The sequence below is a fragment of the Neoarius graeffei genome, chromosome 3 (genome assembly GCF_027579695.1).
Source record: "Neoarius graeffei isolate fNeoGra1 chromosome 3, fNeoGra1.pri, whole genome shotgun sequence".
NCBI lineage: Eukaryota > Metazoa > Chordata > Actinopteri > Siluriformes > Ariidae > Neoarius > Neoarius graeffei.
Window position 1 is genome coordinate 29460053 of NC_083571.1, and position 13869 is coordinate 29473921.

Below are 13869 nucleotides of genomic sequence, written 5' to 3' on the forward strand. Positions count from 1 at the left end.
AAACTGCCAAAGACCAGACAAAACAAGTTCTTCAAATCACAACAGGGAATCAGTAAATATCATCAGAGCAGACTTGACCTCATTCTTGGCATTACAATAAGGTAGGTATACTGGGTTTGAATTAAATGATAGCTAACAGCAAGCTAGCTGATACATCTCCTAACATTGACTAACCAGCTAACTGCACTAACATTTCCATTGTGGGGAAATTTTGACTGACTTTCCGCTTCTTTGTAAAGAATGTCCTTATGTCCATTGTGTCTGGGGAGGGAGCAAATACTGCAAACAATTCATCATCAACCAAGAATACCCCATTAGGCTAAGCTTATTTCATTGTTTAGTTGAACATTAATTTAACGTGGCCTAGGGTTAATTTTGAGGGCATATAACAAAAGAATAAGGTTTTAGCAAAAGCTAGGCATTGTGAGGTTGCAATGGGGCTGACGTCACCTCCTCCACTTTCCAGCAGGTGCACCAAAATGTCTCCGCTCGCGCTGAGATTCACTCGCGCGCGGTGAGTTGTTGTCGGGAACGCCCGGAAAACCCGGAGTGGATGTTCAGTGGTCTGTGTATTCTCTTATCGATCAAGTGGAATGGATTCTTTCACGAAGCAATAGAAACGGCGCTGGGTGAACTCATATTTTATGTTAAATGTGTGTGTGTGTGTGTGTGTGTGTGTGTGTGTGTGTGTGTGTGTCCAAATGAAGAATTATGAAATGTGAGGGGGACACGTCCCCTTCACATTCAATGGTGGCGACGCCCATGGATCTACCAGATCGCAGCAGCAAAATTTACTGTTAAAACCTGTTGTTAAAACAAAGTATGGTGAAGCAGCTTTTAGCTACTATGCAGTACAGCTATGGAACCAACTGCCAGAGGACATCAAAAATGCTCCTGCTGTTGGCAGCTTCAAATCTAGACTAAAGACCAAGCTGTTCTCAGATGCTTTCTGCTAACTGATAAATATTGTCATCTTTACATGTTTTAAACTTTACTTAACTTTTACAGTCTCTGCATGTTTTAAACTTTACTTAACTTTTATTCTATTTTATTCTGCTGTTTTTTACTGAACTTTTTACTTCATTTTATTATTTTATTTCTACTATTGTTTAATTCTTATTTTTTTCTCTCTTCTTCCCCCTTTATTTTATGTAATTTTATTTTCTATTGTTTACTGTTTGCTTTTACCTCTGTAAAGCACATTGAACTGCCACTGTGTATAAAATGCGCTATATAAATAAACTTGCCTTGCCTAAAAGTTCCCTTCTGTCCAGCCAACATTCTAAATGATAAAGTTAAGTTACATTATTAACTATTGCAGTGTGCAATTTTTAATTCCTTTTAAATTATTCTGCTATGCTAACTTAACCAAATTAAAGTGGATTATCTGTGTAAAAATTCAGTTATTACAATGTAAAATTATAAGTTAGTACAACTTATGGTTGAGTTGACAAAAATCAGAATTCAGAGTTGAGCAAACTCAAAAGCAAAACTTAAAATATTTAGTGTAATTGACCAACTTAAAATTTTATCGAAGTTTAGTGCCTTGAAATTTCGAGTTCACCCAACTTTTTTTTTTTTTGCAGTGTACTAGCCTGCAGTACTATGTCTAGGGTGACCATATTTTGATTTGGGAAAACCAGGACACCTTAGTGCGGGGGGGGTAGTGTTAGTAACAATATCAAACTACAAACTTACCTCACTCTGTTGAGGTGTCCCATTCTGTGGTGTTAGTACTGACTGGAGTAATCACTTTGATTGGAAGAAGAAGGGTGTTATGCAGACCAAATTAATTGAGGTGAAAGATACACCAAATGAGACAGCAACCACCATCGCAAACTACCTAATGGAAACATGGGTAAAAAAAACTATTTGTCTTCCAAATGCAGAACAAAACACTCATTGGTGTGGGTTGCCCAGTACACATACTGAACATTTGTGTCCATCACGGGGCAGACACACTTGATGTGGACCTTGAAAATATCATTTTTAAATATACCAGTACTTCCACATTTACACCGTGCGTACTGAGTCCCTCAAATGGCCCTTTTCCACTACCCTTTTTCAGCTCACTTCAGCTCGCTTCAGCTCACTTCAGCCCGACACGGCTCGCGTTTCGACTACCAAAAAACAGCACGACTCAGCTCGCTTCAGCCCTGCTTAGCCCCTAAAACTCACACGGTTTTGGAGTGGGGCTGAAGCGAGCCAAACCGTGCTGAGTGAGGCTGGGGGCGTGAGCAGACACTCCCCTGTGCACTGATTGGTGAGGAGGAGTGTCCTCACATGTCCACACATGCCCCGCGAGCACGCTGGGATCTGTAAACACCGTAAACCCGGAAGAAGGAGAATTACGAGAATTATGAAGCCTTATGCGCCTCGCCTCATCTATACGCTCTTGCCAGTATCTGTTGGCGTTGTCGGTGACTACAAGCCACAGAACCAAGACCAGCAACACTAACGACTCCATGTCCTCCATGTTTATTGTTTACTATCCGGGTCGTGAGACTACCGCTTAAAAGATCACTGATGTCACTGTTTGCGCTGCTTAACGACATCACGTGACGTCCACCCACTTTCGCTAACTCCACCCAATGTGTCCACCCACTTCCAACCAGCACGGTTCAGCGCGGTTGTAGTCGAAATGCAACTCCAACAGCCCCGCTCAGCACGACTCAGCCCAACTCAGCACGGCACGGCTCAGCCGCGTTTGTAGTGGAAAAGCGGCAAGAGTACTGTGATTTTGTTGACACTGAGTACAGGAGGATGCTTTCATACAGCAAGACAAGGTGGCTCTCTCTGTTCCCAGGCATAGAGAGGATGCTACAGATGTTCCCTGCTTTAAAAGCATTCTTTATGTCTCAGCAAAAGCCACCCATGGTGATCAAGGCGTTTTTTGAAAACCCATTTAGTGAGATATACTTATGGCACATGCACTCACTTAACAAACATACAAATAAAATGATATTTAAAGTTGGTTTATTAAAAATGCTTTTCATAAAAGTCAACAACAATAACTCCAATAACAAATGATATTTAAAATGTATTTATTCAAAAATGCTTTACAATTTCTGCAATGAATGAATGACACAATGAAAGAAATAATGTCTCATCTAAACCACACTCACTCATATTAACAATAAAAGTTAACAATAACTCTCAACTCCCAATAACAAACATACTGATACTCAGTTAGCCTCAATTTCAGTAATGAAAGAAATAATGTCTGATCTGTAGGCTATTGGAAAAGATAAATTAACAAATTAGCTAATTAACAAAAATACCTCTTGTATATTTACTTTAAAAATAACTCAAAAATGTAAAAAAAACTAACAAAAAATATCAATAGTCTATCTTTAGTTTCCTGCTTAATCCTCATCTTCCTCTTCATCTGGTTTTTCCTCCTCTTCGTCTGGTTTTTCTTCCTCATCCTCCTTGTTTGCCCATTGATATTTTGCTGTAGAGCTGATCTTTCTCAGCAGTTTTTTGTTGCTCAACAAATAAGCATGAAAGTCTTTGCAAGACATATCTTTGAAATTGTATTGCACAAATAGAATCCCTTTCAATGATTCAACAGAGAGCTGGTTCCTCTCCTTTGTCCACTGGCTCTGCATCAGTGAAAAAACTCTCTCCACATTTGCATTGTGAGAAGGAAATGCTCAACACAAACTGTGCAATCTTCAGCAGTTCTGAGTAGCATGCAATGTTTTTGGCCTTCTCAAAGTATTTGGTCCACTTCTGGTGCACCTGCAGGCCCATGAACTCATCATCACTGCAGCTTTCAATTAATTTCTTCAGATTGGCAACCTGGTCAAAAAACATTTAACGTCATCAATTGGCACCCCCTTCTCTCCAAGGTACTTGATGCAGGCCTCCACATCATTCCACTTTGGTGGCTCACTCATGTCCATCCACATGAATGGTGAGAACTCTTCCATGGGAGTCATCCACTTCTCCAGATACTCTAAACATGCAGTTACATGCCGAGCGCATCAGCCATGAACTTGTCACAGCCCCCTTCAAGTCCATCTCTGCGATTTTCGGCCAGCAATCCCTTAACTTTGAGGGACATGAAATTGTTGTTCTTCCGTTCAAGAAGAAGAATGTGGATGCTGCTCAATATTTTCTTAACCTCCATGATGGAGTTATTCTCCCTTTCCATTTCTTGAATGTGATTGTGGAAGACGGACATGAGTGAGTGCATGTGCCACAAGTATATCTCACTAAATGGGTTTTCAAAAAACGCCTTGATCACCATGGGTGGCTTTTGCTGAGACATAAAGAATGCTTTTAAAGCAGGGAACATCTGTAGCATCCTCTCTATGCCTGGGAACAGAGAGAGCCACCTTGTCTTGCTGTGTGAAAGCATCCTCCTGTACTCAATGTCAGCAAAATCACAGTACTCTTTGAGGGACTCAGTACGCACGGTGTAAATGTGGAAGTACTGGTATATTTTAAAAATGATATTTTCAAGGTCCACATCAAGTGTGTCTGCCCCGTGATGGACACAATTGTTCAGTATATGCGCTGGGCAACCCACGCCAATCAGTGTTTTGTTTTGCAGCAATCTTTTCAAATTCGCAAATACATTGTTTGCCCCTTCGTCACGCCGGGTTCCACCAAAATTAGTGTTACAATTGTCCCCAGTAAATGCGATGCATTTGGAAGACAAATTGTTCTTTGCAAATGTTTCCATTAGGTAGTTTGCGATGGTGGTTGCTGTCTCATTTGGTGTATCTTTCACTTCAATTAATTTGGTCTGCACACCACCCTCCTTCCAATCAAAGTATTGGATAATTATGGGGAAGATTTTTACTGCACCGTGATTACTCCCGTCAGTACTAACACCACAGAATGGGATATCTTTGAGCGCTTCGTGCGCCAATTCGACAGAGTGAGGTGCCAGAACACCGTTAACAATTGCCTCCGTCTTAGTACGGGCACAACTGAACTTTTTGGCCATGTCAGAATCGGGGAGGGTCTTTTTCAACAATGAACTTGTGCAGTCCATAGACCGATAACTGTTATGATGTTTCACTGTGTGAAATGACCAGGCACCCTCCGCTGCATTCACAGCATCCTCGTTCCTTGGTTTCACAAAGTACTCTGTTATCGACTTTGAGGTACTCTCGCCTCTAACAGCTTTTTTGTGTTTCTCGGTGTCCAGGTGGAATTTTAGATCCCTGGCACCTCCACTGGACACAGAGACATATGTACCTGCTTTGCACACTGTGCACAAAGCTTCCCACTTGTCTCGACCCGGTCTGAGAGCGGGGAATTCTTTTGTAAGTCGTCTGTAAACGTGCATTTGCGCTTCGGCATGTTGCTGGCGTACTGACAGCCACGCTGTCTTCTGATTATAAAAAGCTGACCGCACTGACGCGGCTCAGGGATTACGTCACACGCAGCGCAGTGCCCTAGTGCCGGGCAATTTAATGGTCCAATGGAAGGTGATAAAAAACAGGACATTTCCCCATTTTCTAAAAAGAAACCCGGACTCCCCAGACAGGACGTGAAAAACGGACATGTCCGGGGAAAACTGGACGTTTGGTCACCCTAACTATGTCAGATGTTGCTGCATTTGAAGAAGTAGAGCCAGAATCCATCAGTGGTAAGTATTTCTACTGTAAATACATTGCTTGTTGGGATTGTAGCCATCACTATACTTTCCTTGGTTCCTAGTGCTACACTGTAATAGTAGTAATATTACATCACATATACAGTAGCATATCATGACAGTAATCATGGGAGTCCTTATGCCAGTGTGTGTCATACCATGTTGTTTCTTTGTGCAGATGTTGAGATGGGTGAACAGGCAGTAGATGAGCCAACGACAGCAGATGAAAAGACAGACTTCCTGCTAGCTGGGGATGATTTTATGCTGGATGAAGAAATGGATAATTGTGCAAGTTTGACTGAAATTGTGATCAGTGATGAAACCTAGGCTGCTAATCCTCATCTTGTTAATTTTGAGTTAAAAAATTTCAGACCGGGCGGCACGGTGGTGTAGTGGTTAGTGCTGTCACTTCACAGCAAGAAGGTCCTGGGTTTGAGCCCCGGGGCCGGTGAGGGCCTTTCTTTGTGGAGTTTGCATGTTCTCCCCGTGTCCGCGTGGGTTTCCTCCGGGTGCTCCGGTTTCCCCCACAGTCCAAAGACATGCAGGTTAGGTTAACTGGTGACTCTAAATTGACCGTAGGTGTGAGTGTGAATGGTTGTCTGTGTCTATGTGTCAGCCCTGTGATGACCTGGCGACTTGTCCAGGGTGTACCCCGCCTTTCGCCCGTAGTCAGCTGGGATAGGCTCCAGCTTGCCTGCGACCCTGTAGAAGGATAAAGCGGCTAGAGATAATGAGATGAGAATGAGAACATTTCAGACCATATTTAAACTTTGCAAAATATTTTCTCAACTTGCCAACCTATAATTTTGTTATTGATTTTTTCCTCCCCCAGCAAAAATAGTCACAGTACCTCTGAGTCAAAACTCTTGACTCATACTCAGTGCCATTTCTTATCATTCACAGAGGACATGGACTACACCCCTGACTTGGACTCAGAGTCTGACAGTGATAGGGCACCAAGTACACAACTGTTAGGACTTGGACTGTTTTGGCCTCTAGAGGCCGCTGTTATTTCCTTTTCGTGTCTTGTTTATTTTGGCCTCTAGAGGCCGCCACTGTTCCTGTGTTTTGTGTTTTTGTTAATTGCCTGTTAGTCCTAATTATCTTCACCTGTGTCCTTAATTAGTTTGTGTATTTATACCCCTGAGTTCAGTCCTCTTGTCACGGAGTCTTTGTGCTGTTATGTTTATCTCCAGTTTCCTTTGTACTGTGTTTTGTGGATCTTCTGAGCTTTTGCATTTTTGCCTTTTTCTTTTTGAATTATACTCTTTGTTTTTGTTTTTTTTGTTTTGCCCTGGATTGTATATAGTGTACATAGTATAAATAAACCTTTTGTTACTTTTTCTACTTCCGCCTCACGCCTCTGCATTTGAGTCATTCCCCTGGTGGCCTAGTGGGGGTTTGCTGGATCATCACACCAACGAACCAGGTTCGAATCCCAGCAAAACCCTAACAGAAAGACTCCGTCATGACCGACTCAGCAGAGGCTGCTTCAACTGTCTACCCGGCCAACCTTCAGGGAATTATGGCAGCTTTGACACGCTTCGGAGCGACCATGGACGCTCATGGACGTACGCTCACCAGCCAACGTGAGGCCCTTGCTCGCCACGAGGAACTGCTTCAGCAAATTGGGAAAACCCTGGCACAGCTGACATCTCTGCCTGCATCTCCTGCTCCTGATCCAGCTCCCACTCCTGCTCCAGTGCCTCCTGCCATGCTGCCTTCTTCACCTCGCGAACCCAGCCTTCCTGCACCACAGAGGTATGACGGCAAGCACAGTGAGTGCCGAGAGTTCCTTACCCAGTGTCAACTCACCTTTGAGCTTCAGCCTACCACCTACACTACGGATCGCCGCAAGATTGCCTTTGTGATCACCTTATTAGCTGGTAAGGCGCGAGCCTGGGCTACTGCTATCTGGCAAAGACAGGGACCTGAGTACTTTGATTTCCAGCTGTTTTCTGAAGAGATGCTTCGGGTCTTCGATCAGGCAGACATCAGTACCGACGCAGCCCGAAAGCTCATGTCCATCCGGCAAAGAGGAAGCGTCGCAGATTATGCCATCTCGTTCCGAACACTCGCAGCAGTAAGTGGATGGAACGAGACTGCCCTGGTGTCAGCCTTCCACCATGGTCTGTCTGACCCCATCAAGGACGGTCTGGCCTCTATTGGATGCCCAAGTGACCTCGAAACCCTCATCTCACATGCTATTCGTCTGGACAACAGGATGAGAGAACGCCACCAAGCCTTGAGCCCCCCCAGCCTCCCTACCTCTACCTGGAGACCATCTACCTCCTTCAGTGACTGTCCAGAACCCATGCAAGTGGGTCGTACTCGCCTCTCCGCATCTGAGAGGGAGCGCAGAAGGAGGGACAAGTGCTGCATCTACTGTGGCAAGCCTGGTCACTTCCGAGCATCATGTCCCGAACTCTTGGGAAAAGGACCGCCCCGTCCAGCCGAGGGAGGGTTGTGACGGGGCCTACCCTCTCTCCCGGACTCCCTGGTCAAGGAATCTACATCCCGGTCTCCATCTCCTGGGGTGAGTCTGTCCACTCTTGTCAAGCTTTGATAGACTCAGGGGCGGCTGGGAACTTTATGGATATTCACTTCACCCAAAGCATCAATATACCTACTGCACCTCTTGAAGTCCCTCTGTCTGTGTCTGCCCTCGATGGCCAAGCGTTAGGTGATGGAAGAGTCACCCAAGTTACTTCTCCAGTCTTCCTCCAGTCTCAAGGTCACAAGGAAGAAATATCCCTGCACCTGATTCCTTCACCTGAGTTCCCAGTTATTCTAGGCCTTCCTTGGCTTATTCACCACAACCCTCGCATAGACTGGGTAACAAGCCAGGTTGTGGAATGGGGCCCTGCATGCCATGCCTCTTGTCTGCTCTCTAGCTCTCCTGTGTCTCCTGCCGAGCCCCCTGATCTCACCGAGTTATCTCAAGTTCCCACAGAGTACTGGGATCTCAAGGAAGTATTCAGCAAGAGCAGGGCCGCCGTTCTTCCTCCGCACCGGGCCTACGACTGTGCCATCAACTTGCTCCCTGGGACTACCCCTCCTCGTGGCAGACTGTTTTCCCTCTCTCAGCCAGAACGCAAGGCTATGGAGGAATACCTCAAAGACGCCCTGGTCTCTGGGTTCATTCGACCCTCCACCTCACCTGCTGGTGCCGGCTTCTTCTTTGTCAGCAAGAAGGATGGGGGGCTTCGACCATGTATTGACTACAGGGGCCTGAACAAGATCACTGTGCGCAACCGATATCCCCTTCCGCTGATGTCCACTGCTTTCGACCTGCTCCAAGGCGCCACCGTCTTCACCAAGTTGGACCTACGGAACGCATACCACCTCATCCGTATCCGACAGGGAGACGAGTGGAAGACTGCCTTTAACACCCCGTCTGGGCACTACGAATACCAGGTGATGCCCTTCGGACTCACCAACGCACCAGCTGTTTTTCAGGCCCTAATCAACGACGTCTTAAGGGACATGATTAACCTGTACATCTTTGTCTACCTCGATGACATCCTTATCTTTTCCAAGACCATGCAGGAGCACCGCCACCATGTCCGCCAGGTTCTCCAGAGGCTGCTACAGAACAATCTGTTCGCCAAGGCCCAGAAATGCGAATTTCATGTTCCCGAGGTCTCCTTTCTGGGATTTATTGTACGGACAGGCCAACTCCAAATGGACCCTGCCAAGACCCTGGCCGTCCGGGACTGGCCTACTCCCAAGTCCGTTAAGGAGGTTCAGCGGTTCTTAGGATTCGCTAACTTCTACCGCAAGTTCATCAGGAACTTCAGTTCTGTGGCAGCACCCATGTCAGACCTCACCAAAGGGACAGGTGGATCTTATGGCTGGTCTCCTCAGGCAGAAAAGGCGTTCAAAGACCTCAAGGCCCGCTTCTGCACGGCACCCATTCTGGTCCTCCCGGACACCTCCCAACCATTCATCGTGGAGGTGGACGCCTCGGACAGTGGTGTCGGCGCGGTACTCTCTCAACGTTCGGAAGGAAAGCTGCACCCCTGCGCTTACTTCTCCCACCGCCTGAGTCCTGTGGAGTCCCGGTACGATGTGGGGGATCGAGAACTGTTAGCGGTCAAACTGGCCCTTGAGGAGTGGAGGCACTGGCTGGAGGGAGCGCAACGTCCATTCCTGGTTTGGACTGACCACAAGAACCTGGAGTACCTCCAGCAAGCCAAGAGACTGAACCCTCGACAGGCTAGGTGGGCCCTGTTTTTCAGTCGGTTTGACTTCACCCTCTCGTACCGTCCCGGCTCCAAGAACACCAAACCTGACGCACTGTCCAGGCTGTTCTCTGCCACTAACAGGGAGAATGAAGTCGGGCCTATTATCCCGGTGTCCCGGATTGTGGCCCCTGTCCGCTGGGGTATTGAGGAGGCTGTTCGACGAGCCCAACGCCAGGACCCCGGTCCTGGGACGGGGCCACCGGGCCTCTTGTACGTCCCACATCAAGCCCGGGCCAAGGTTCTCCAGTGGGGTCACTCTTCCCCTCTCACCGCCCACCCGGGAGCTCGGAGGACCCTGGACTTCCTGAAAAGACGCTTCTGGTGGCCTAACATGGAGCAGGAAGTAAGGTCATTTGTCCTGTCCTGTGAGGTTTGCACCAGAACCAAGAACCCACGACAGCATCCCCAGGGTCTCCTGCATCCTCTGACCATTCCCCGGCGTCCCTGGTCCCACGTGGCAGTCGACTTCATCACGGGTCTCCCTGAGTCACAAGGTAACATGGTCATTTTGGTCATTGTTGACAGATTCTCCAAGGCCTGCCGCTTCATACCTCTGTGCAAACTCCCCTCTGCTCTTGAAACAGCGAAACTTATATTTAATCATGTCTTCCGAGTCTTTGGTCTTCCACAGGACATCGTCTCAGACCGAGGGCCCCAGTTCTCCTCCCGAGTGTGGCACGGGTTCTGCAAGGTCATCGGAGCCACTGCCAGCCTCTCCTCTGGGTTTCACCCACAGTCCAATGGTCAGACGGAGAGGCTCAACCAGGACCTGGAAACCACCCTGTGAGGCCTGGCTATGGATAACCCGACATCATGGAGCACCTGGCTGCCATGGGCAGAGTACGCCCACAACACCCTGCAGTCATCGGCCACCAAGCTGTCGCCATTCCAGTGCCAATTCGGGTTCCAGCCACCTCTGTTCCCGGACCAGGAGGAGGACGCGGGGGTGCCCTCGGTCAACCAATATGTGAGACGGTGACGCAAGACCTGGAGCAAGGTCAGGAAGACCCTCATACAGACCTCCAGAACCAACCAGACTCAGGCCAACCGCCACAGAAGACCTGCACACACTTTCCGCCCTGGGCAGCGGGTTTGGCTGTCCACTAAGGACCTTCCGCTGCGGGTGGAGAACCGCAAGCTTGCTCCTCGCTACATTGGCCCCTTCAAGGTGGTGCGCAGGGTGAACCCTGTCTCCTACCGGCTCCAGTTGCCCCGGACTCTGAGGATCAACCCCACTTTCCATGTTTCCCTGTTGCGGCCTGTACTGACGTCTACGTATGCCCCTGCCCCTAGGAACCCCCCACCCCCCCGCATCTTCCAGGGGCAGACTGTGTTCACTGTGCATCGCCTGCTTGACTCCCGCCGGGTCCGCGGCGGGTTGCAATATCTGGTGGACTGGGAGGGCTATGGTCCTGAGGAGCGCTGCTGGGTTCCTGCTCGGGATGTCCTAGATAAAGAACTGTGTCGGGACTTCCATTCGGCCCATCCGGATCGCCCTGGGAACGTCAGGAGACGCTCCTAGAGGGGGGGGGGGGGGGGGTCCTGTTAGGACTTGGACTGTTTTGGCCTCTAGAGGCCGCTGTTATTTCCTTTTCGTGTCTTGTTTATTTTGGCCTCTAGAGGCCGCCACTGTTCCTGTGTTTTGTGTTTTTGTTAATTGCCTGTTAGTCCTAATTATCTTCACCTGTGTCCTTAATTAGTTTGTGTATTTATACCCCTGAGTTCAGTCCTCTTGTCACGGAGTCTTTGTGCTGTTATGTTTATCTCCAGTTTCCTTTGTACTGTGTTTTGTGGATCTTCTGAGCTTTTGCATTTTTGCCTTTTTCTTTTTGAATTATACTCTTTGTTTTTGTTTTTTTTGTTTTGCCCTGGATTGTATATAGTGTACATAGTATAAATAAACCTTTTGTTACTTTTTCTACTTCCGCCTCACGCCTCTGCATTTGAGTCATTCCCCTGGTGGCCTAGTGGGGGTTTGCTGGATCATCACACCAACGAACCAGGTTCGAATCCCAGCAAAACCCTAACACACAACCATTCAAGAAAGCCTTGGACCCACATGTACAGTGTCTTGCAAAAGTATTCATCCCCCTTGGTGTTTGTCCTGTTTTGTTGCATTACAAGAAGGAATTAAAATGGATTTTTGGAGGTTAGCACCATTTGATTTACACAACATGCCTACCACTTTAAAGGTGCACATTGTTGTTTTATTGTGACACAAACAATAATTAAGATGAAAAAATGCATAGGTATTCACCCCCTTTCATATGAAACCCCTAAATAAGAGCTGCTCCAACCAATTCACTTCATAAATCACATAATTAGTTGATTAAGATCCACCTGTGTGCAATCAAAGTGTCACATGATCTGTCACATGATGTCTGTATAAATCAACCTGTTCTGGAAGGACCCTGACTCTGCAGCACGACTAAGCAAGCAACATGAAAACCAAGGAGCCTCCAAACAGGTCAGAGACAAAGTTGTTGAGTATAGATCAGGGTTGGGGTATAAAAAAATATCCCAAACTTTGAATATCCCAGGGAGCACCATTAAATCCATTATAGCAAAATGGAAATAATATGGCACCACTACAAACCTGACAAGAGAAGGCCGCCCACCAAAACTCACAGACCGGGCAAGGAGGGCATTAATCAGATATGCAACAAAGACACCAAAGATAACACTGAAGGAGCTGCAAAGATCTACAGTGGAGATGGGAGTATCTGTCCATAGGACCACTTTAAGCCGTACACTCCACAGAGTGGGGCTTTATGGAACAGTGGCCAAAAAAAAAAGTAATTGCTTAAGAAAACACCTTTGGAGTTTGCCCAACAGCTTGTGGCAGACTTCCCAAACACATGGAAGAATATTCTCTGGTCAAACAACACTAAAATTGATCTTTTTGGCCATCATGGGAAATGCCATGTGTGGCACAAACCCATCACCCTGAGAACACCATTCCTACAGTTAGGCCTGTCGCGATATTCGATATACCAACTTATCGTCCTGTAAATGAAAATGAACTCATCAATTTTTTTTACCGCGATTTTGGCATTTACGCGCTGTACATCTACATAGGGAAATCACTAGAGTATTAGCTTGACCCATTGACAATAAAACACTGCACTGTTTTCTGTTGTCTCACGTGGCTCTCTGTCAGAGGTGGGGCCTCCCAGCATGCAACAGTTATCCAGCCAGGGTATCCACTGAATGGGGAAAAGACAACAACATGTTTCTCCGTTGTACAGACCATAGGCGTAGAATTGGGTATGGACGTGTCCCTACCAATATCAAACGACGGCTGATAAGTCCCTACCAATATTTCTGATTGAAGTTAAAAAAAAAATCCTGCTCCATGCGCAGTACACAATTGGTTACTGTAAGTTTCCACTGGGTGAAACACCATGTAAAATTCGCTCATGAATATTTGTTCTGGGGGCGTGGTTGCGAAAACAGCAAGCAAGTCTGGCTATCATGTCAATTAGCAAGTGCGGTTGCAGTGCAGTGACTGGCTGCTAGCTAGCAAACTGTCCTTGAGGAATGTAATGTTAGATTAGCTTGTAAAATTAATCAGTTAACAACAGTTTGTATTCAGTGTGTAAAAATGACAACATACGAATATGACTGTTTTCTAAGTTTGTGTGGCATTTAAATAACAATCCGACTTGATACTGACAACAACTGGTGTTCATTAAGGTCACAAAGACATTATTAAATCATATCAAATTGTGCTAATGTTGGCTAATATTGCACCGAGTCTTGCTTGTGAAGTGCCTGCAAACTTTAGCAGCCCACTAACCCTTAATTTGAAGAGCTTCAGTTAAGACCTGCAGAGCCCTGACCGAGTTCGTGTAACATGACACATGTAAACAACAACAACCCGATGGTGATGTGGACATTGTTCATGGCCCAGACACATTTTAATCAAACAAAACATTTTCACGTAATAACCATAACAGCCTCCGCCTTCTTGATTAGACATTTTTGGTTACTCCCACCTCTCTTTTG